This window comes from Spinacia oleracea, chromosome 6 (genome assembly GCF_020520425.1).
Source record: "Spinacia oleracea cultivar Varoflay chromosome 6, BTI_SOV_V1, whole genome shotgun sequence".
NCBI classification, from domain to species: Eukaryota; Viridiplantae; Streptophyta; class Magnoliopsida; order Caryophyllales; family Amaranthaceae; genus Spinacia; species Spinacia oleracea.
In genome coordinates, this window is record NC_079492.1 from 129,093,112 (window position 1) to 129,114,842 (window position 21,731).

Here is a 21,731-nt window from a genome sequence, read left to right on the forward strand (position 1 = left end):
TTTTCGAAGAAATGAGAGATCCGTCGAAATTGAGCTTGAAATAATTTTGACTCGGAGGAGTCCAAAAAACCTCTTTCCCATTGGTGAGACATTGAGCCAAAAAAGACGGGCGAAAGAAGAGGACTACAATCATGATTATCTAAGTCCATCTTCCTTGAAATTGTCCACTCTTTGACAAACTTTTGGACCAGGGTCACAACTTAATTAGCCCAAAGAGAAGCTTTCTCCTTTGAAATTAACATTATTGCTTATGAACCATATACTCCACCAAAGATACTTGCTTATTTAGGGATAAAAAACCAAAAGCTTCATTGCAAAAATTAAGGTCTTGAATTAGGTCTCTGGAAAGAGAATTAAATTCTATGAGACGCCAACCCTCTTCGTCTCTAAGGAGTACTCATAAATTTCTTGTGAAGCTACAACCAAAGAAAAATATGGAAGGAATCCTCATAAGAATTAATTGTTGCAGAGGTGGCAGTCCGTAGTGACGATAAATTTACTTTTATTAAGGCGTTTTTTTGATGGAAGACCGTCGTTACAAACTTTCTAAAGAATATTCTTGACTTAGGGGAAACATCAAGTTTCCAAATCCAACGATAGAAAATTTAGGGGGAGGGGGGGAAGACCGGGAGAGGGAACTAAGCTTTGAACGAGCCAAGCTCCGATCCTGGTTTGGTAGAAAAAGATCTACCTGAAGTAATCCCCAAAAAAGTTTATACACTGCTGAATTAGAGGGGATAAGGATATTAATGAGTCCTTTAACAACATCATAATGAAGACGAGAGAGGAGTTTTCAATTATCCCATTGTTTGTCTCGAGTGAAGAGATCTTTTACTTTTGAATCATTATGACAAATGGTATTTGGAACTTTATCAATTAAAGGGATTAAAAATTCTCAATTCTCGTGCCAAAATTGAATATCTTCCTCGTTTCCTACTTGCCATCTTAGACCCATTTCAAACATTTTTATCAACCCCATAAGTTTTTTCCATTAGAAAGAGGCATTTATTAAGGTTTTATACGAGAAAATATCCTTGTCTTTAAGGTACTTTTTTCTAATCATTTGTACCCATTGATTTTCAATGTTAGCTAAAGTACGCCAAAAAAATTTCATTTTCATTGTTTTGTTATTAGTATCCGCTTTTCTAAATCTCAATCCACCATAACATTTGGGTTTGAAAATTCTATCCTAATTTATTAGGTTGGGATCCTTAGAAGATGGGGTTTTGTCCCAGAAAAACTGTTTATACTCCGTAAGTTTTATTTAAATCATAGTTTATAGAACTAGGTGTAGGGGAATACAATTAAACATAATAACATGTGCGGAACAATCCCCAAAGCCAGGAAACATGTATAAAGCACAGATTAAGCAAACTTACATTTGAAGCGTGTTTTCCACAATAATCTGTCAACGAACACGAACAAAGAACTCCACTTGTCGTTCCTCTACTTGGTTCACCGACACGATCAGATCCGTCTTGATTATCGTAGCTTAGACAATCGATCAAGAGATTTGCTTTTTGGGATGAACACACTATGGAGGCACAGAGAGAATTAGGGTTCTCTGTTTCTCCTAGGGTTGTGTGTAATCTGAATTGTGATTGCCTTAGTTGGAAATTAGGTCATAAGGTTATTTACATAACCTTACTAACCGACCAAGCCATAAGGCAAGGCCGGCTAGCAAGCCCGCGCAGCATCACACGGACACGCGCAGCGAGCTGGGCCGTGGGCCGCGCTGCTGCTGCTGTGTCGTGGTCTTGGCCCGCGCGCACACACAGCTGCTCGGCCATGGGCCAGCGCTGTTGTGTCGCCTTGCTTGCTTGCCTAGCGCGCGCGCCCATGGGCCTTGAGTGCTTCGTGCACTTGGCTCGTGGGCCGCTCCTCGTATCCGCGTTTAATATATTTCCGATATATTATTTATCGTTTCGTATACGACGAATCACCATCGTACGATACGATTTATTCGTTTCGCCTAGCTTACGAATATTCGCGATACGATATACGATTCCGATGCAAGGTCATATCGTATAATACGTTTCCAACTTAAATCCCGAAAAGCTATTAAATGAATTTCCGATTCATTTAATCTGGTGATCTGTTACGTGTCATTGGTGTGACCTTGTAGGTTCAGTCAAGAGTAAGTTGTGAGTTCAATATCCACTAGAACTCACTGATCGGAAGCATTGCTCCAGCTAGCTATTCCGATCACTTGATCTCACTGAATTAATTGTTCGCAATTAATCTGAACCTTGGTATTAGACTTAATGCACCTTGGGTGAAGGACATATTTCCTTCAATCTCCCACTTGTCATTCAGACAAGTGTGCATCCACATTCCTTTGTCGCTTAGTGTTACTTACTGAACATAAGGTAAGATCCAAGCCATCCTTATTAGGTCCAGAAGTGTTTCTCGGATTACAGAGTTCAACTGTCAAACTTTTGCAGAAGGTTAAGCCTAACCATTCTGAGCACGGCCATGCATTTTACAGTATCTAACTCTCCGAGAGGCCTTGTTACACAACAACACCATATCCTATCAAAGATAGAAGGACAATCCATTCTTGCAATCTATGAATACTCACTTTGATTCATAGTACGCCCAATAACTGCTTTTATAGCCTCCTTTTACGGTGCGGCGTTTAGCTAGTATCAAAGCGAACTAATTCTCAAACGAGCAGACATAATCGCTCATGTTCTGAGGAACGATTTCTAATCACCATTAATGAGAAATACCTATGACATGACTTTAATCTCTTAAAGCGTTCTCATGGTCAATCCGATACAAGATCCAATAAGTATCTATGCAAAAGATTCTGACATCTAGTCACTCTAGTTCAAGAAACAGAACTAAGTAATCTACTTGCAATCTAATCTTCATTAGTCATTGGTCATCCACCTTTCAATGACATGGATTAGGGATCCTTTGTGATTTCAATATTCAAGTTCACTTATGGGTGTTTCTTTGCCAAAGAATCCATCTTGACATCCCATTTGAATGATTTGAATCACATGGACTTATCATTTAATTCTAAACCACAATTAAATGAACATGAAATAATAAATTTCATAAATATGAAATGGTTAAACCAATTGTTTTAAACATAGATCTAACAGATGTTCTAAAACAATACTTTAGAAAATCAAAGCCATTCTCCAACATGCTTGATTCCCATGGTTGCTACATGTGTGTTGTGTTTCACTTGTGGCAACGGTTTAGTCAATGGATCCGCGACGTTGTCGTCAGTTCCAACCTTGCAAATCTCGATTTCCTTTCTTTCAACGATCTCTCGAAGTATATGAAATCGCCGCAGTACGTGCTTGGACTTCTGGTGGCTCCTAGGCTCCTTTGCCTGGGCAATGGCTCCGCTATTGTCACAATACAAAGCCACTGGTCCTTTAATGGAGGGGACAACACCAAGTTCTTCGATGAACTTCCGAATCCAAACATCTTCCTTTGCTGCTTCTGAGGCAGCAATGTACTCGGCTTCAGTTGTAGAATCCACAATAGTGCTTTGCTTAGCACTTTTCCAGCTTACTGCTCCGCCGTTGAGGCAGAACACAAACCCAGACTGTGATCTGAAATCATCTCTGTCGGTTTGAAAGCTTGCGTCCGTATAGCCCTTAACAATAAACTCATCTGTACCACCATAAACCAGAAACTGATCCTTAGTCCTTTTCAGGTACTTTAGGATGTTCTTGGCAGCAGTCCAATGCGCCTCACCTGGTTCTGACTGGTACCTGCTCGTTGCACTGAGTGCGAACAAAACATCCGGCCTTGTACAAATCATAGCATACATGATGGATCCAATAGCCGAAGCGTATGGAATTCCACTCATCTTTCTATGCTCATCAGATGTTTTGGGACACTGATTCTTACTTAGATATACGCCATGTGACATGGGTAGATGGCCTCTCTTGGCTTCCATCATATTGAACCTAGCTAGCACTTTGTCAATGTAAGTGCTTTGGCTTAGTCCAATCATCCTTTTAGATCTATCCCTATAGATCTTGATGCCCAATATGTACTGTGCCTCTCCTAAGTCCTTCATTGAGAAACACTTCCCGACCCAAGTCTTTACAGACTCCAACATAGGAATGTCGTTTCCAATAAGCAGTATGTCGTCAACATACAAGACTAGGAATGCAATTTTACTCCCACTGACCTTCTTGTATACACAAGATTCGTCCTGATTCTTGATGAAGCCAAACTTATTGACTGCTTCCTCAAATCGTTTATTCCAACTCTTTGATGCCTGCTTTAGTCCGTAGATGGACTTCTTAAGCTTGCATACCTTTCCTTGGTTCTTCTGATCGACAAAACCCTCCGGCTGTGTCATGAACACAGTCTCTTCAAGAACACCGTTCAAGAAGGCAGTTTTGACATCCATTTTCCATATTTCATAGTCATGAAAAGCGGCAATCGCAAGGATTATCCGAATAGACTTAAGCATCGCGACTGGAGAAAAGGTTTCATCGTAGTCAACGCCGTGAACTTACCTGTAACCTTTTGCTACCAATCTAGCCTTGTATATGTATACAATTCCATCTTTGTCTTTCTTCAACTTGAAGACCCATTTGCATCCGATAGGTGTGAACCCATCCGGCAAATCAACCAAATCCCAGACTTGATTTTCAGACATGGAGTCTATTTCAGATTGCATGGCCTCTAACCATTTAATGGAGCTTGGGCTCGTCATAGCTTGCTTATAAGTCAAAGGTTCATCACTATCCAATATGAGAACGTCTAAGTTTTCAGTCAAGAGGACGCCTTTCCATCTGTCCAGCTGAAAAATAGTTCTATTTGACCTACGAGGGGCAACAACGTTTTGAGGAACTACTCCCACTGGCTCTTCTAAAGACCTTGGAGGTTCATCAACTTGAACTGCTTCTAAAGAGTTCTGAGTTCGTTGTTCGTCTCGAATCTCTTCGAGGTCTATTATTCTCCCACTTGTCAATTTGGAAATATGATTTCTTTCCAAAAAGACACCGTCACGAGCAACGAATACCTTCTTGTCTGACTTGTTGTAGAAGTAATACCCCATAGTTTCTTTTGGATACCCAACGAAGAAACATTTGTCAGATTTAGGTTGTAGCTTGTCCGAAATTAATCGCTTGACATATGCTTCGCAACCCCAAATCTTCAGAAAATACAACTTTGGAAGTTTCCCAGTCCATAATTCGTATGGAGTCTTTTCAACAGCTTTTGACGGAGCACGATTCAGTGTGAGTGCTGCAGTTTGCAATGCATGTCCCCAGAACTGTAAAGGAAGTTCGGCCTGACCCATCATTGACCTGACCATATCGAGTAAGGTCCTGTTTCTCCGTTCCGATACTCCATTCCATTGAGGTGTCCCCGGAGCAGTCAATTCAGAAAGAATACGACATTCTTTTAGATGGTCAAACTCGTGGCTAAGATATTCACCTCCTCGATCCGATCTTAGAGCTTTGATTTTCTTGCCATGTTGATTCTCTACTTCATTTTGAAATTCTCGGAATTTCTCAAACGATTCAGACTTGTGCTTCATTAAGTAAATATAGCCATATCTACTGAAGTCGTCCGTAAACGTTATGAAATAGCTGAACTCACCTCTAGCTTTCGTACTCATAGGCCCACATACGTCCGTATGTATTAGCCCTAGTAGTTCGCTTGCTCTTTCTCCCACCTTTGAGAAAGGTTGCTTTGTCATTTTGCCAAGTAAACAAGATTTGCATTGATCAATCTTCTCTAAGTCGAATGATTCTAGAATTCCTTTTCGTTGAAGTAATTCCATGCGCTTTATGTTTATATGGCCTAATCGACAATGCCACAGAAATGTGAGATTCGAATCACCAGTTTTAGCCTTTTTGGTATTTATGTTATAAATGTGTTTGCTCATATCTAGCACGTAAAGACCGTTTTCTTGTTGTGCTGAACCATAAAACATTCCATTCAAAGCAAAAGAACAACTATTGTCTTTAAATTGAAAACTAAAACCTTTAGAATCCAAACTTGAAACGGAAATGATGTTTCTGGTGATACTAGGAACATAGTAACAGTTTTCTAGTTCCAAAACAAACCCACTAGGCAAAGAAATAAAATAAGATCCTACGGTTAATGCAGCAATCCGTGCTCCATTTCCCACGCGTAGATCCATCTCGCCTTTATCAAGATTTCTACTTCTCCTTAGTCCCTGTGGATTGGAACATAAGTGTGAGCCACAACCAGTATCTAATACCCAAGAAGTAGAATTAGCTAGATTACAATGTATAACATACATACCTGAAGTAGAAGCAACGTTCCCGTTCTTCTCATCTTCCTTCTTCTTCAAGCAATCCCTCTTCCAATGCCCCTTCTTCTTGCAGTAGAAGCATTCAGAGTCTACAGGAGAACGAGTCGCCCTTTTCTGTTTACCAGAACCGGCGCCATTGGACTTGGATGAGGGTGAAGCCTTGCCCTTACCCTTCTTGCCCTTGTTCTTGCCTGATTTCTTGAAGTTCTTGCCCTTACGCACCATAAGCATGTCATGCTTATTCTCTTGCTTGAGCGTCTTTTCAGCGGTTTTCAGCATACCGTGAAGCTCAGTAAGAGATTTCTCCATGCTGTTCATGTTGTAATTCAACTTGAACTGATCATAGCCATTATGAAGCGGATGGAGAATGATGTCAATAGCCATTTCATTTGAGACGTCAGAATCTAGAGCTCTCATGTTCTCAAAGAGTCCAATCATTTTAAGAACATGTGGGCTCACTGGTTCTCCTTTCTTGAGCTTAGTCTCAAGGATCAACCTCTGAGTCTCGAATCTTTCGATTCTGGCTTGGTCCTGAAACATGTTCTTCAACTTCGAGATGATTTGGTAAGCATCCGAGTTAATGAACGTTTTCTGAAGTTCAGGACTCATGGATGCAAGCATCACACATTTGACATCCCTGTTGGCCTGAATCCAACGATTAAGGGCAGCTTGAGTTACCTTCGGCCCAGCCTCTTCCGGTAACTCTTCCTCAAGGACATATTCCTTTTCCTCATGCATAAGAACTATTTGTAAGTTCCTTTGCCAGTCGAGGAAATTGTTGCCATTCAACTTCTCTTTGTCGAGAATTGAACGCAGGTTGAAAGTGTTATTGTTTGCGGCCATTTTTTATTACTACAATCGAAAAGAATTTGCAATAAATAACCATTCATACAATTCAATAACTTTGAAATAAAAGCAAACATGCAATCATTAAAGCTATTAAAACATTTCATTCATGCAAAAAGCAAAAACATGGTCCGAAATGAATGAAACGATTCCAAGACCCCAAAAGTCCTAAATCCTTAAGCAGCTTTAGCATTTCTTAAGTATTTTAAGATTTTAGGTAAGCAAAACCTATTGCTAGTAATCTCCAAATTACTCTTGGTTAATAAATTAATGCCATAATTTATCCCATTGCCACAACTTAATGCCATTGTTGTTTGAGTTATAACCACAATCAACGTGCTCCTTTAGGACGCCTTACCATCTAAGTCAACTAAAATAGCACCTCGCTTTAGCGTAAACCTACTATCTTAGATCCCTAGATTTTTGTAAGTGTTGATTTGGAAGGCAATTTTAAAACTCAATATTACTTGGACCTAGTTGTTTCTATGTTGGTTCGATTATTTAGTGAACTTAAAACTAATCGATTCATAGGAAACAACTTGTTCATGCAAAGCATACATACATTCATACATTCACGCATAATATATATATTAAATTGCATAAATAATTGGTGATCTCGTATGGCCCAAAACTTCTTGTCTTGAAGCATCCAATCTTCATCACCTCCTTGTTAGCTTGGCATCGTCTTGAATCTTCGTTCAAATGCTAACTTAAAGTTCTAAACCTAGAAATACTTGAAAATAATAAATTACATCAAAATTTCCATGGTACGCAGACCATATTTAAAACTTTACATTCAAAGATAGAACGGTGCGCAGACCGTATTTAACTATCCTAAATTTGGCCATACTAGTCACTTGGAGTACCTGCATTGCATAAAATATATATTCTACGCATTCACCCATTCGTATGCTAAAACGAATGGCCCATGTTAATATGCAAGTATTTACGTGAATTAATTAAAATTCACGTTCACATAAACGCGTCCTAAAAGATTAATCAATTTCCAAATTATTAATCCTTAGGCTTTATTCTAATTAAAATTGAATTTAATTAAAATAATGCGACCTACGAAATAATTGAAATAATTATTTCATTTTAATTTCATTTAGTGGCTCCCACTCAAACCAATAATTATTCCGGATAATTAATTATGAAATATTAAATTAAAACTCGCGGCCCGGCCCAAGCAAATAAAATATTAAATTAAATATCCCGTTAGCCCAAATTAATGCAAATACACGAAGCACAACTAATTAAACGATTAAAAAAAAGTTCAATCAAACGGCCTAGGCTTGCGCCCAGCCCGTCGTGCGAGAGGCCCAAGAGCACACGAGCATTGCCCGCGTGCGCCCAGCCCATCGCATCGCATAGCATGCCATCTCTCGCCCATCGCTCGCGCGCCATGCCTCGCCCACACGCGTCGCGCGCCATGCCTTGCGCATGCGCATCGCGTACCCGCAACATAGCTGCCCTGCGTTGCGTGTGTGTTGTGCATCGTGGGTGCTCGACGTCGCAAGCATCACGCTTCTCTTCGTCGCAGCCCCGCAGGCATCGCCCGCCCCTGCCTTGCCTAGCGCGCACGAGGCACGCAGCTCGTGCTGCTGCCCGTGTCGCATGGCACGACTCGCATAACGGCCTCGTATGGCTCGACGAGCCATACTTCCATCATGCCCATGTTCGTGTTTTTGGTTCGTAAAACGGACCAACCTAATTAAAATTAAATTTTAATTCACGAACTTGCATTAATTTTATTTTTCAAAAAAGTTACGATTTAATTTTTCGAAAAACAACGATTTTTAACGATTTAATAAACTTTAACGACAATCCAATTTCGTAAAATTAATAAATCAAGGGCTAACAATATTCAAACTTTTAAGAACGATCGAATCAACTTTAAAATTTGAACCTTTAATTAACAAAATCCGAAATTTTACATCGTTCATAAACAATTAAATTTCAGATTATTAATAAATTGGTTTAAGTGTGATTAAAATTAACGAAACCATTCAAAATTTTAATCCAATAATTTTTAAAATTAGCCACCGACCCATGAAATTATACCCCCTTTCCCAATTAACCGAATTATTAATCCATAATTAATTAAAAATCAATTAGGGTTGTAAATTTTACGAATTGGGGAAAGGCAAAATTAGGGTTTATACTTATCGGAAAAATCTGAAATTTTACCATAGATCAAGCATGTACCCAGAAACATTGTGTCAAAACTTCAAGAAATTCCGAGTAGTTTAGGTCGACCTTTTAGTTGAATTACTGTCCGACACATTTAATTTTTAATGAAAAATTAACAAAAACGCCCAAAAACTGATGCTTCGAGGCCTGTTTTCGCAATTCTATTCTCATGAGTTGATCTTAGAAAATCGTTTTCCATAAGATTAGGGTTTTAAAAATCGAAAAAGCGAATATTTTTGATTTCGGAACTACCAATTTCGCAATTAATCCCATAATTCGAAAAAATTCCGAAAAATCAACAAAAATTCCAAAAATTTCGACAATGCAAAAACAATAATAATCATGCTAATTCATGCTTTGAATACATAAGGCTCATGATACCACTATAGGGGAATACAGTTAAACATAATAACATGTGCGGAACAATCCCCAAAGCCAGGAAACATGTATAAAGCACAGATTAAGCAAACTTACATTCGAAGCGTGTTTTCCACAATAATCTGTCAACGAACACGAACAAAGAACTCCACTTGTCGTTCCTATACTTGGTTCACCGACACGATCAGATCCGTGTTGATTATACGTGTAATACCCTGAATTTTTAAAACTCGATTAATTATGTTTATTAGCGCAAAACCGTTTTAAATCTTACTTTTTGACTTTCAATTTAACTACTTTGACTTGGAAATTTAAATATTTTAATGGTAAGAATATTATTATTTTGATTTCATAATTTTTTTTATTAAAGGTTGTAATTATTTTTGATTTAAGTTCAATTAGAGGAGTAAAATTCAGAAATTTTCCTAACATTTTGCAATTACCAAAGTACCCTTTTTCAATTGAGAAACCAAAAATCAGTTTCTTTCTTCCTCCCTTCTCCTTCTCCTTCACGCCACTTTTGCCATGGAAGTCAAAGTTTGCTTTCCAAATGTCACCACTACTTTTCATCTTGCCTGAGTCATCAATGAAGGTGGACACTTATCAGTAATGCAAAGCCTTAGTCACTACACTCTTGATCTCTTCTTTACATTTGTCAATTCAAAAACTTGAACATGAGCTCACTGCATACATCAATGGACACCCCTTATTGCTATAAATAGCCTCTTAATTAGACTGGAAATTCAAGCCAAAACAACCACTAACTTCAGTTTTAATCATTAAACTCCTCACTTTTTTTTTTTTACCCCTTTATTTCAGTTTTGAACCACCACCACCGCCTCCATAGACTGCCTTCGGGAGCCCCACTAGCGCCACCCTCTGCCCTCCTCCTTCAGGTCCTCCATTGTTGTTGCAGTCGACCAACACCGATGCCGACCACCTTTTCTCGCCTCCCTCTCGGCTTCTCTACTCCCTGCTTTCTCCCTCTCCTCCGCGCATACACCACACTAACGCCCCTCCTTTGTGCTTATTCCAGCACTCGCCACCAGATTCCGGCCATGAACCGCCGATCAGTACCACCAAACCACCTCCAAAATCTGTCCACTTAACCTCCGACCACCTGAACCCCGCCTCACGCAAAGACCCGGCCAACTTCATTTTTCCTTGTTCGTGCTTCTCTTTTTCAATTCGTGCCATATTGGTGCAGGACCAATTTGGACATTTATTTCTAAATTCCAAAAGTCAAACTCCACATTCATACAAACCAATAAAGTAATTTGGGTAAGTTTACTCCTTTAATTTCCTACAAGTACTACTACTATTATATTCCGTATTAGGATATGTATGTTATTAAAGTACAAAGTATTTTATGAGATATTTTCCTAAATTAATGATTTACTGCTAAAACCCAAAAAATATTTGAAATTAACTTTTACAAATATATGAATTACTAATTGGTTAAATTATAATCTAACTTACAAGAATATTCGGTCCTTGGAGCTCAGGAAGAACGATCCATCGAACAGGGAATATAAACTACGGTTGAGGTAACATCTATTGCTAACACCCACAGTCCCCTTATTAAATGTGTTTTATGAGTTTATGAAATATGTTTATAAAAATGTGTTTTATTGGGTTGTGGGATATGAAATGTGTTTATAAAGTATGTTTTATGATGATTATATTCAATCATGTTTATGTATGATTTTATAGAACGATGTCTATGAGTTATAAAAAGATATGGAACATGATAAATAAAAGTGTAACCGGTTCTGGCAGTTAGTGGGGTTACTATTTTTAGGTCGTGCACGTACCGCCGTACCGCGGGATACCCAACAAGGGAGAGTGCTCCTTGAGGGTTACCGCAAGCTAAAAGAGAAACTATTTAGGTACGGGCGTATGTCCAACAAGGGAGAGTGCTCCTTGAGGACTATCGCAAGGTGGGAGACGTCCCGCAAGGCTAACTTGTCAGTTACCAAGTAAAATGAAGGTTTTATGAAAGATAATGGGAACTATTAAAGTTTCAAGTTATAAATGATGTTTTATTATAATGCATTTATGAAAGTGTTTTACTATATTCTATTCTCCCTGATTGCAAAGTAAATAAAATGAATTGAAATGAGTTTACGTTGTTAGGGTAGTATGTTACTGGGCCTCGGCTCACGATGTTGCTTTTGTTTTAGGTACGAAGAAGATCAGGGGATGCCTTAGAGTGAGGATGCAACCATCAAATTCACGATCGATGCTTAATAAAGATAATCATGTTTCACTAGTAATAATGGATGAACAAATTGAACTCTAAGTCAAATTTTAATTATTGAGTTGGATTTTAATATTTATAATTAATCAATGTTAGGAATATTCATTAAATTTTCATTTAGATTTCGATGTGAATATTAAAAAATTAATCGAAGTAAAGTATAATCACTGTTACTCATCAGTAGTCAGTAAATATAAAAAGGGTTATGTCGCCTTGTATTTCCCACGAGGGAGATACGGCAGTAACGCTCTGTAATACCCCGAATTTTTAAAACTCGGTTAATTAGGCTTAATTATTTTTATTTAGCTTAAAATCGTTTTAAATCCTAATTTCGAACTTTATTTTAATTAACGAAGTTTTATTTCGCTTGAATTTTTAATATTGCTACACGATTTATTTATTTTCAATTTATAATTTAACTTTCATATTTACGAGCTTAACGAACCTTTTTTTTTTAAAATTTTAATTATTTTCGGATTTCTAAATTTATTTTATTCAGAAACTAAATTAATTATTTAACGTTCTTATTTTTATTCGGAAACTAAATTTATTTTTCGTTAACGATATTTTATAAAGAATTATTTTAGCTAAACATTTCTATTTTTAGTAGTTTCCTAAATAGCAATTATAATTCAGAAATTTGCCTAACTAGTGAAAATTACGAAAATGCCCTTTTAAAGCCAAAATGCCATTTTTCTTCTTCTCTCTTTGCTCTCCACGTAGAAAGCAAGAATGAAGCGGTTTCTTCATTCCTCTCCTTCCCTCAATTCAGTCTTAATTCATTGCCTTGCTCCCCAAGGATTTCCCTTTTCACCCACTCTACTTGTTAATAATCAGCCATTCTTTTCCATTTTCCTCAACCAAAAATCAGAAATCAAAGAAAAACCAAACCCACTTCAACTCCTTTGTTTCCTGCAATTTCGAACCACCAACAGCCACCACCGTGCCAACCACCATCACCACCTACTGAACATCATCACCGCAGACACCAACACCACAACCGCACGCACCACCCTTGCCTCCCTTGCTCTTCGCGCATCCCCTGCCTCCCTCCTCCCTCTTCCTTCCCCTGCTTCACTGCACTACACCCGCACCCACCAACGCAGCACCACCACCTGCAGCCACCACTACCACCATCTCCTCACCTCGCTACAACCATCACTCAATCACCCGACCACCCAGAACCACCGCACACCCACCGTAGCCCCTGCCTCCCCTCCTTCGAACTCCCCTGCCTCTTCCTCTCTTTACCTCGCTGCACACCAACGCCACACACACCACCACCACTGTCCACCCTCACCACCTTATTCATTGACCTCCGCCGCCCACAATTCCCGGCGAGCTGTTATTGCGCCGCCCAAAACTGACCGCAGACACCCCAAACTCCCCTGCTTTTCCGATCCTTTTCGCCTCCCTCTCCTTCGCGACGCGCCGCCGTGAAGCCCCCCACTACCACCTTCGCCTTCACCGGCGTAGCCCGACGGCATAAAGCCGCCCATCTCAGCCGCCGTCCTCTCCTCTCCTCCTCCTCCTCTCCTTCGTGCTCCCCTGTTTCGCACTCCCTCCCCTATTTGGTCGACTTCCAGGAACCAGAAACCAAAAATACGTTTTTGTTTTAGCAAATCCAAAACAAAAAGGGTTGGGCCCAATTTTAATATTTGGGTTTTGATAAGCTCATTTCCTATTGTTATTTTCAGATTTATGAATTTACCTTCCATGTTTTTCTAAATAAATTTGATAAAGTATTTTAATATATATTTATATAATTATTTACTAATAAAATTGTTTATTATTTTTCAGGTTTAAATTATCAATTTTACTAATATAATGTTACTAGTAGTATTTATTAAAATCGAATTTATATCATATTTTCATGTAAAACGATTTTATGAAATATATAAATGCATTTTCGATTAAAATTTCGTTTAATAATAATGTTTTCATTAAATTTCGAAATTTTACTTTTATTAAAATTCGTTATTTATAAACTCATTACTTATAAAATTTATTATTTACAAAATATCGATTTTAGATTATTTATCGTTTTAGTGCTAACTCAATAAATTAATATTCTGAAAGAAACCGGACTTGGAGCTCAGGAAGAACGATCCATCAGACGGGACTACGTTGAGGTAACGGCTATTGCTAGTACCCGCAATCCCTTTATAAATGTATTATGAAATTATGACGTTATGATTGGATTTATGAATTAAATGTTTTGACATGTTTTATGGATTGTGGGAATGAATTATGATTTGATTGAATTGTTTCCTATAATATGATTTGATTGAGTTTTCTCATAAAATGATGTTTATGTAATGCTATGAAAGAAATGGTGTTTTATTTGATCCCAGGATCAAAATGATGTTTTATGATATGAAAGAGTTATGTGATTTCAACTGAAATACAAGCCAAGGCTTAGTAAAAATACATAAAACATGATAAAATGAAAGTGAAAGACCTGGTTTGTCTGGCGGTATATAAACTACCATCTTCCTATCTACCGGTCATGCATGCACCACGGACACCTGTCCACCCATGGATTACGAGCCCAGGCTCCCATGGTTTATGAGCCCAGGCTCAGGGCCCAGGCCCATGTTACGATGATGAGCCCAGGCTCAGGGCCCAGGCCCAGTGGAGAATTCCTTCACGGTTCGTACTTGCCGACAACTAGCATGTTAAATTGCAAAGTTTATAAATGAATTAAATATGATGTTTTATTAAATGTTTTACTTATTTCTATTCTCCCTGTGTTATTAAATAAAATGAGTTGAAATGAATTTACGTTGCTAGGGTAGTTGTTACTGAGTCTTCGGCTCACCGTTTCGTTTTCTGTTTTAGGTACTGATGGGGACGATGGACACGAGTAGTGGCGAGGAATTTCACGTTAATAATATTCACCTAGTTTATGCTTAAAGTTTTAATAGTTTTAATTAAAGACTTTTAGTAAGTTATGTACTTTTATTTTGATAATATAAAGGATTATTATATATATTTTGGAGTATTTAATGGCTTATGATTGATGTTTGCCTTGTAATTTCCAAAAAGGAAGTTACGGCAGGTAATGCCCTGACCAATTAGGTTAATTCCGCTGCTAATTATGCTTTAATAATTGAATTAGAGGTCGGGGCGTTACAGTTTGGTATTCAGAGCAAAGGTTCTGGACCATAAGTGCTAAACCTTACGGGTTTTGCGCATAGTAGAATTCAATAGGCTTGAAGCAAAGAGTTTAGTTAAAAAGAATATGTTAAAATCATGTTAAGTTAAAATGAAATGAGTGTGAGCGTAGGAACGCACGGGATAAAAGGGATTCATTTTTCATGGTATGTGTGTTTTCTTGATTGAATATGTTATGCGAAATATCGATTATCAAGGTTGCTAACGATGCCACGAACGAAGCTCACATCAAGCACAACATTCACGATGACGTCGTCCACAATGATGTTTCCCATGACGATTTCTATGACGACCAATCTATAAGAGACCACAAGGAGATGATGGAACGATTAGGAACTACACGTACGTTGTCAACTGAAATGGTCAAAGATTCTCGGAAAACGAAAGTTACTAATACAAACGGAAATGCGTCACTATTTAAAGAAGTTTTCACCTTTGAATTCACCAATCTATGATCGCAAGCCGATTCGATGGAATTTGAAGACTACTCGAGACTTTCGAAATGCTCTAACGAATGGAATTTAATATCGTGCTAAAACGAATACTTGTTATCGATGTCGAGGAAAAGATCATTTCGTTAAAAATTGTCCTAAACCACCGACCAATCATGAACGAAACAACAACAATGCTAAATCCATCACGCCCGTCAACATACGTAAGAGATTACATGATAAAGGACAAAAATGACGCCAACGCTGATATTATTCTGATTTGCTCTCTCTCGCTTTAGAATCGAACTTCCCTTGATTTCATGTTTATTGTCACATGTCATGTTATGAGTTTCCTACCCTAAATAGACTAGGAAAAGTTTAAAGCATCACTATGTCCTTGGAGAAGTCAAGTTAAGCACGGTTCGAACTCAAAGAATTTGTGGATATGAATTGTTTTGAGGAATTTGTATGGTTATGAAATCTGTAAGGATAGAATAGTACCAAACGAGACCAAGGATCACTAATTAAGTTGAGGTTATTTTAGATTTAAAGTGTTCAAGTTGTGAATGATATTGATTCTAGGGTTACCTCCCGTGTTATTCATGGTGAATATATATTGATGTTTATAAGTACAAAAGTCTATTATCTAGAAGATGATTGGTATGCCTTATGCCTCTATTACGGAAGCTAAGAAGTTATACAGAAAAGTTATGAACCCAACATGAGTTATGATAAAAGACCCATTTGAGTTGACACATGAATAAGATCTTGAGAATTTTACCAAAAGAAGAATTAATGTACCAGTAAGGTTAAAAGGCAGAGTATAGAGAGAAGCATGAGTTTGTATCTTATAAGTGGTGAAGCACCAATTAAATCAAGGTTATTCAAGGTTTAAAGCGTGCGAGTATAATTGATTTTTGAGTTACTATTCCGCACCCTTTATAATGATTGTTCTATGGTTTTAAGTACCTAAGTGTATTTTCAGATATGTTAAGGAAGCTAAGCTAGAATTTTAAAGTTATGTGAGAATATTATGCGAAACCACACATGATTAAGGTTACACATGAAGTTCTGAGAATTATAAAAGAAGTTATCAAGAATTAGTTTTTCAGTAAGGTTGATGGTATTCTTGGTTTACCTTTCCGCATCATTTATAAGGATTGTTTTTGTGTAGTTATCTGAAAGGACGCTTGATTATCTCCATAAAAGAAAAGCTGAACTAGAGAATGTAAGGTTTTGCAAAAATGTTGTGAGGAAAAGTATGATTTATAGTGAGGACATGAAATTGAGTTTGCATATAAAGCATTAAAATAAGTTATCGAGAATTCTGTCTATCAGGTTGATGATATTAATGAATGTTATGAAATTCGAAGAGAGTTATGAATGATTGAGGAATGAAATGGAGTTGAGAATAGAAATTGACAAAATGACATATCTGTAAAACCAGGTAGTATGAACTAAGTTTTCTAGAAGCTAGATTGTTTATGATAAAGGCATGCTTGATGGCTTAGCACTCTCCGCAAAATACGAGATTTTTTCGACCTAAGGATAAGTAACCAAGTCGTATGTCTAACGATATATTTCTAGTCACGTAATTGAATTCGAACCCCTGCAACGAACGTAGTTAACGAAGTCACTCAACATAGACGAAAGACCGGAGATCGAAATCAAAAATAATCGAATAATGAAAGTCAACGACAAAGATTTCTGCAGCAAAGGAGCCAATAGCAAATGAAAGTGAAATGTCTCTAATTATTCGCCCATTAACGATATGATGTATGAATGACTATGTTTTCTATGAATGATTATGTTATGGTCAACCATGATCGTGTGTTAGATCAAATGATTATGAATGTTATGCTTAGTTTGAATTTTCATATGAATTATGTCTCTATGATATGGATTATGTTTGTGCTGACATGATTGTACTGGTAATCTAATTGTTATTCATGGATGCCGCCTCCGATGGAAGTTCTCCTGAGCTCAGAGTACGAGATTGATATAATAAACAACTTTTACAAATTATTTGAGTATTACAAATAATAGATAAATATTTATTTTAATTATGTACACATATATTTTCAGAATTATAAGTTGCATTAAAAGTTACTATTTTGGTAGGAAATATTTTCAAACAAGATCTCGCAAAGTAAAATAGGAGCCTAATCTATGCTAACGAGTTTGCCCCTTTTATGTTCCTTGCTCCTCGATCCTATTTTATGAAGTAAAGTGGAGATACGAAAGACGATGGCGGAATGTAATTGACCTTAATGACGATTAAGGATCAATATATAAATTTTGCCCCTTTTGTACTCCTTACTCTTCGATTCTAGGTCTCGAGTTGAAGCGAAGTCCTAAAAGATGATGGCGGAATGAAAGCTAGACATTGTCAGAATTGAAATTGTGAGATCTTGGTATTAAAATAAAACATCATACTTTAATTCAAGCGTTTTCAATTTTCAACAAACATTTTATAAATCTAATTTTCAAGTTTCGAGGACGAAACTTTTTCTAAGGGGGTAAGAATGTAATACCCCGAATTTTTAAAACTCGGTTAATTAGGCTTAATTATTTTTATTTAGCTTAAAATCGTTTTAAATCCTAATTTCGAACTTTATTTTAATTAACGAAGTTTTATTTCGCTTGAATTTTTAATATTGCTACACGATTTATTTATTTTCAATTTATAATTTAACTTTCATATTTACGAGCTTAACGAACCTTTTTTTTTTAAAATTTTAATTATTTTCGGATTTCTAAATTTATTTTATTCAGAAACTAAATTAATTATTTAACGTTCTTATTTTTATTCGGAAACTAAATTTATTTTTCGTTAACGATATTTTATAAAGAATTATTTTAGCTAAACATTTCTATTTTTAGTAGTTTCCTAAATAGCAATTATAATTCAGAAATTTGCCTAACTAGTGAAAATTACGAAAATGCCCTTTTAAAGCCAAAATGCCATTTTTCTTCTTCTCTCTTTGCTCTCCACGTAGAAAGCAAGAATGAAGCGGTTTCTTCATTCCTCTCCTTCCCTCAATTCAGTCTTAATTCATTGCCTTGCTCCCCAAGGATTTCCCTTTTCACCCACTCTACTTGTTAATAATCAGCCATTCTTTTCCATTTTCCTCAACCAAAAATCAGAAATCAAAGAAAAACCAAACCCACTTCAACTCCTTTGTTTCCTGCAATTTCGAACCACCAACAGCCACCACCGTGCCAACCACCATCACCACCTACTGAACATCATCACCGCAGACACCAACACCACAACCGCACGCACCACCCTTGCCTCCCTTGCTCTTCGCGCATCCCCTGCCTCCCTCCTCCCTCTTCCTTCCCCTGCTTCACTGCACTACACCCGCACCCACCAACGCAGCACCACCACCTGCAGCCACCACTACCACCATCTCCTCACCTCGCTACAACCATCACTCAATCACCCGACCACCCAGAACCACCGCACACCCACCGTAGCCCCTGCCTCCCCTCCTTCGAACTCCCCTGCCTCTTCCTCTCTTTACCTCGCTGCACACCAACGCCACACACACCACCACCACTGTCCACCCTCACCACCTTATTCATTGACCTCCGCCGCCCACAATTCCCGGCGAGCTGTTATTGCGCCGCCCAAAACTGACCGCAGACACCCCAAACTCCCCTGCTTTTCCGATCCTTTTCGCCTCCCTCTCCTTCGCGACGCGCCGCCGTGAAGCCCCCCACTACCACCTTCGCCTTCACCGGCGTAGCCCGACGGCATAAAGCCGCCCATCTCAGCCGCCGTCCTCTCCTCTCCTCCTCCTCCTCTCCTTCGTGCTCCCCTGTTTCGCACTCCCTCCCCTATTTGGTCGACTTCCAGGAACCAGAAACCAAAAATACGTTTTTGTTTTAGCAAATCCAAAACAAAAAGGGTTGGGCCCAATTTTAATATTTGGGTTTTGATAAGCTCATTTCCTATTGTTATTTTCAGATTTATGAATTTACCTTCCATGTTTTTCTAAATAAATTTGATAAAGTATTTTAATATATATTTATATAATTATTTACTAATAAAATTGTTTATTATTTTTCAGGTTTAAATTATCAATTTTACTAATATAATGTTACTAGTAGTATTTATTAAAATCGAATTTATATCATATTTTCATGTAAAACGATTTTATGAAATATATAAATGCATTTTCGATTAAAATTTCGTTTAATAATAATGTTTTCATTAAATTTCGAAATTTTACTTTTATTAAAATTCGTTATTTATAAACTCATTACTTATAAAATTTATTATTTACAAAATATCGATTTTAGATTATTTATCGTTTTAGTGCTAACTCAATAAATTAATATTCTGAAAGAAACCGGACTTGGAGCTCAGGAAGAACGATCCATCAGACGGGACTACGTTGAGGTAACGGCTATTGCTAGTACCCGCAATCCCTTTATAAATGTATTATGAAATTATGACGTTATGATTGGATTTATGAATTAAATGTTTTGACATGTTTTATGGATTGTGGGAATGAATTATGATTTGATTGAATTGTTTCCTATAATATGATTTGATTGAGTTTTCTCATAAAATGATGTTTATGTAATGCTATGAAAGAAATGGTGTTTTATTTGATCCCAGGATCAAAATGATGTTTTATGATATGAAAGAGTTATGTGATTTCAACTGAAATACAAGCCAAGGCTTAGTAAAAATACATAAAACATGATAAAATGAAAGTGAAAGACCTGGTTTGTCTGGCGGTATATAAACTACCATCTTCCTATCTACCGGTCATGCATGCACCACGGACACCTGTCCACCCATGGATTACGAGCCCAGGCTCCCATGGTTTATGAGCCCAGGCTCAGGGCCCAGGCCCATGTTACGATGATGAGCCCAGGCTCAGGGCCCAGGCCCAGTGGAGAATTCCTTCACGGTTCGTACTTGCCGACAACTAGCATGTTAAATTGCAAAGTTTATAAATGAATTAAATATGATGTTTTATTAAATGTTTTACTTATTTCTATTCTCCCTGTGTTATTAAATAAAATGAGTTGAAATGAATTTACGTTGCTAGGGTAGTTGTTACTGAGTCTTCGGCTCACCGTTTCGTTTTCTGTTTTAGGTACTGATGGGGACGATGGACACGAGTAGTGGCGAGGAATTTCACGTTAATAATATTCACCTAGTTTATGCTTAAAGTTTTAATAGTTTTAATTAAAGACTTTTAGTAAGTTATGTACTTTTATTTTGATAATATAAAGGATTATTATATATATTTTGGAGTATTTAATGGCTTATGATTGATGTTTGCCTTGTAATTTCCAAAAAGGAAGTTACGGCAGGTAATGCCCTGACCAATTAGGTTAATTCCGCTGCTAATTATGATTTAATAATTGAATTAGAGGTCGGGGCGTTACACGCTCCGACTAAATTAGGGTTTCCGCTGCTAATTAAAGATAATTAACCTAATTAATGGTGTTTAGAAGTCGGGGTGTTACATCGTAGCTTAGGCAATCGATCAAGAGATTTGCTTTTTGGGATGAACACACTATGGAGGCACAGAGAGAATTAGGGTTCTCTGTTTTCTCCTAGGGTTGTGTGTAATCTGAATTGTGATTGCCTTAGTTGGAAATTAGGTCATAAGGTTATTTACATAACCTTACTAACCGACCAAGCCATAAGGCAAGGCCGGCTAGCAAGCCCGCGCAGCATCACACGGACACGCGCAGCGAGCTGGGCCGTGGGCCGCGCTGCTGCTGCTGTGTCGTGGTCTTGGCCCGCGCCCGCACACAGCTGCTCGGCCATGGGCCAGCGCTGTTGTGTCGCCTTGCTTGCTTGCCTAGCGCGCGCCCATGGGCCTTGAGTGCTTCGTGCACTCGGCTCGTGGGCCGCTCCTCGTATCCGCGTTTAATATATTTCCGATATATTATTTATCGTTTCGTATACGACGAATCACCGTCGTACGATACGATTTATTCGTTTCGCCTAGCTTACGAATATTCGCGGTACGATATATGATTCCGATGCAAGGTCGTATCGTATAATACGTTTCCAACTTAAATCCCGAAAAGCTATTAAATGAATTTCCGATTCATTTAATCTGGTATTCTGTTACGTGTCATTGGTGTGACCTTGTAGGTTCAGTCAAGAGTAAGTTGTGAGTTCAATATCCATTAGAACTCA

At 37.8% G+C, this 21,731-nt stretch overlaps 1 long non-coding RNA gene across 1 annotated transcript; it reads left to right on the forward strand.

Moving 5' to 3' along the window:
- Positions 1-9,798: 9,798 nt before the first annotated feature.
- On the forward strand, positions 9,799-20,833 carry LOC130464123 (uncharacterized). The gene is made up of 5 exons (XR_008924435.1): positions 9,799-10,966; positions 11,168-11,232; positions 11,869-14,077; positions 14,787-19,961; positions 20,671-20,833. It is a non-coding gene; the product is annotated as an uncharacterized lncRNA (long non-coding RNA).
- The last annotated feature ends 898 nt before the right edge of the window (positions 20,834-21,731 follow it).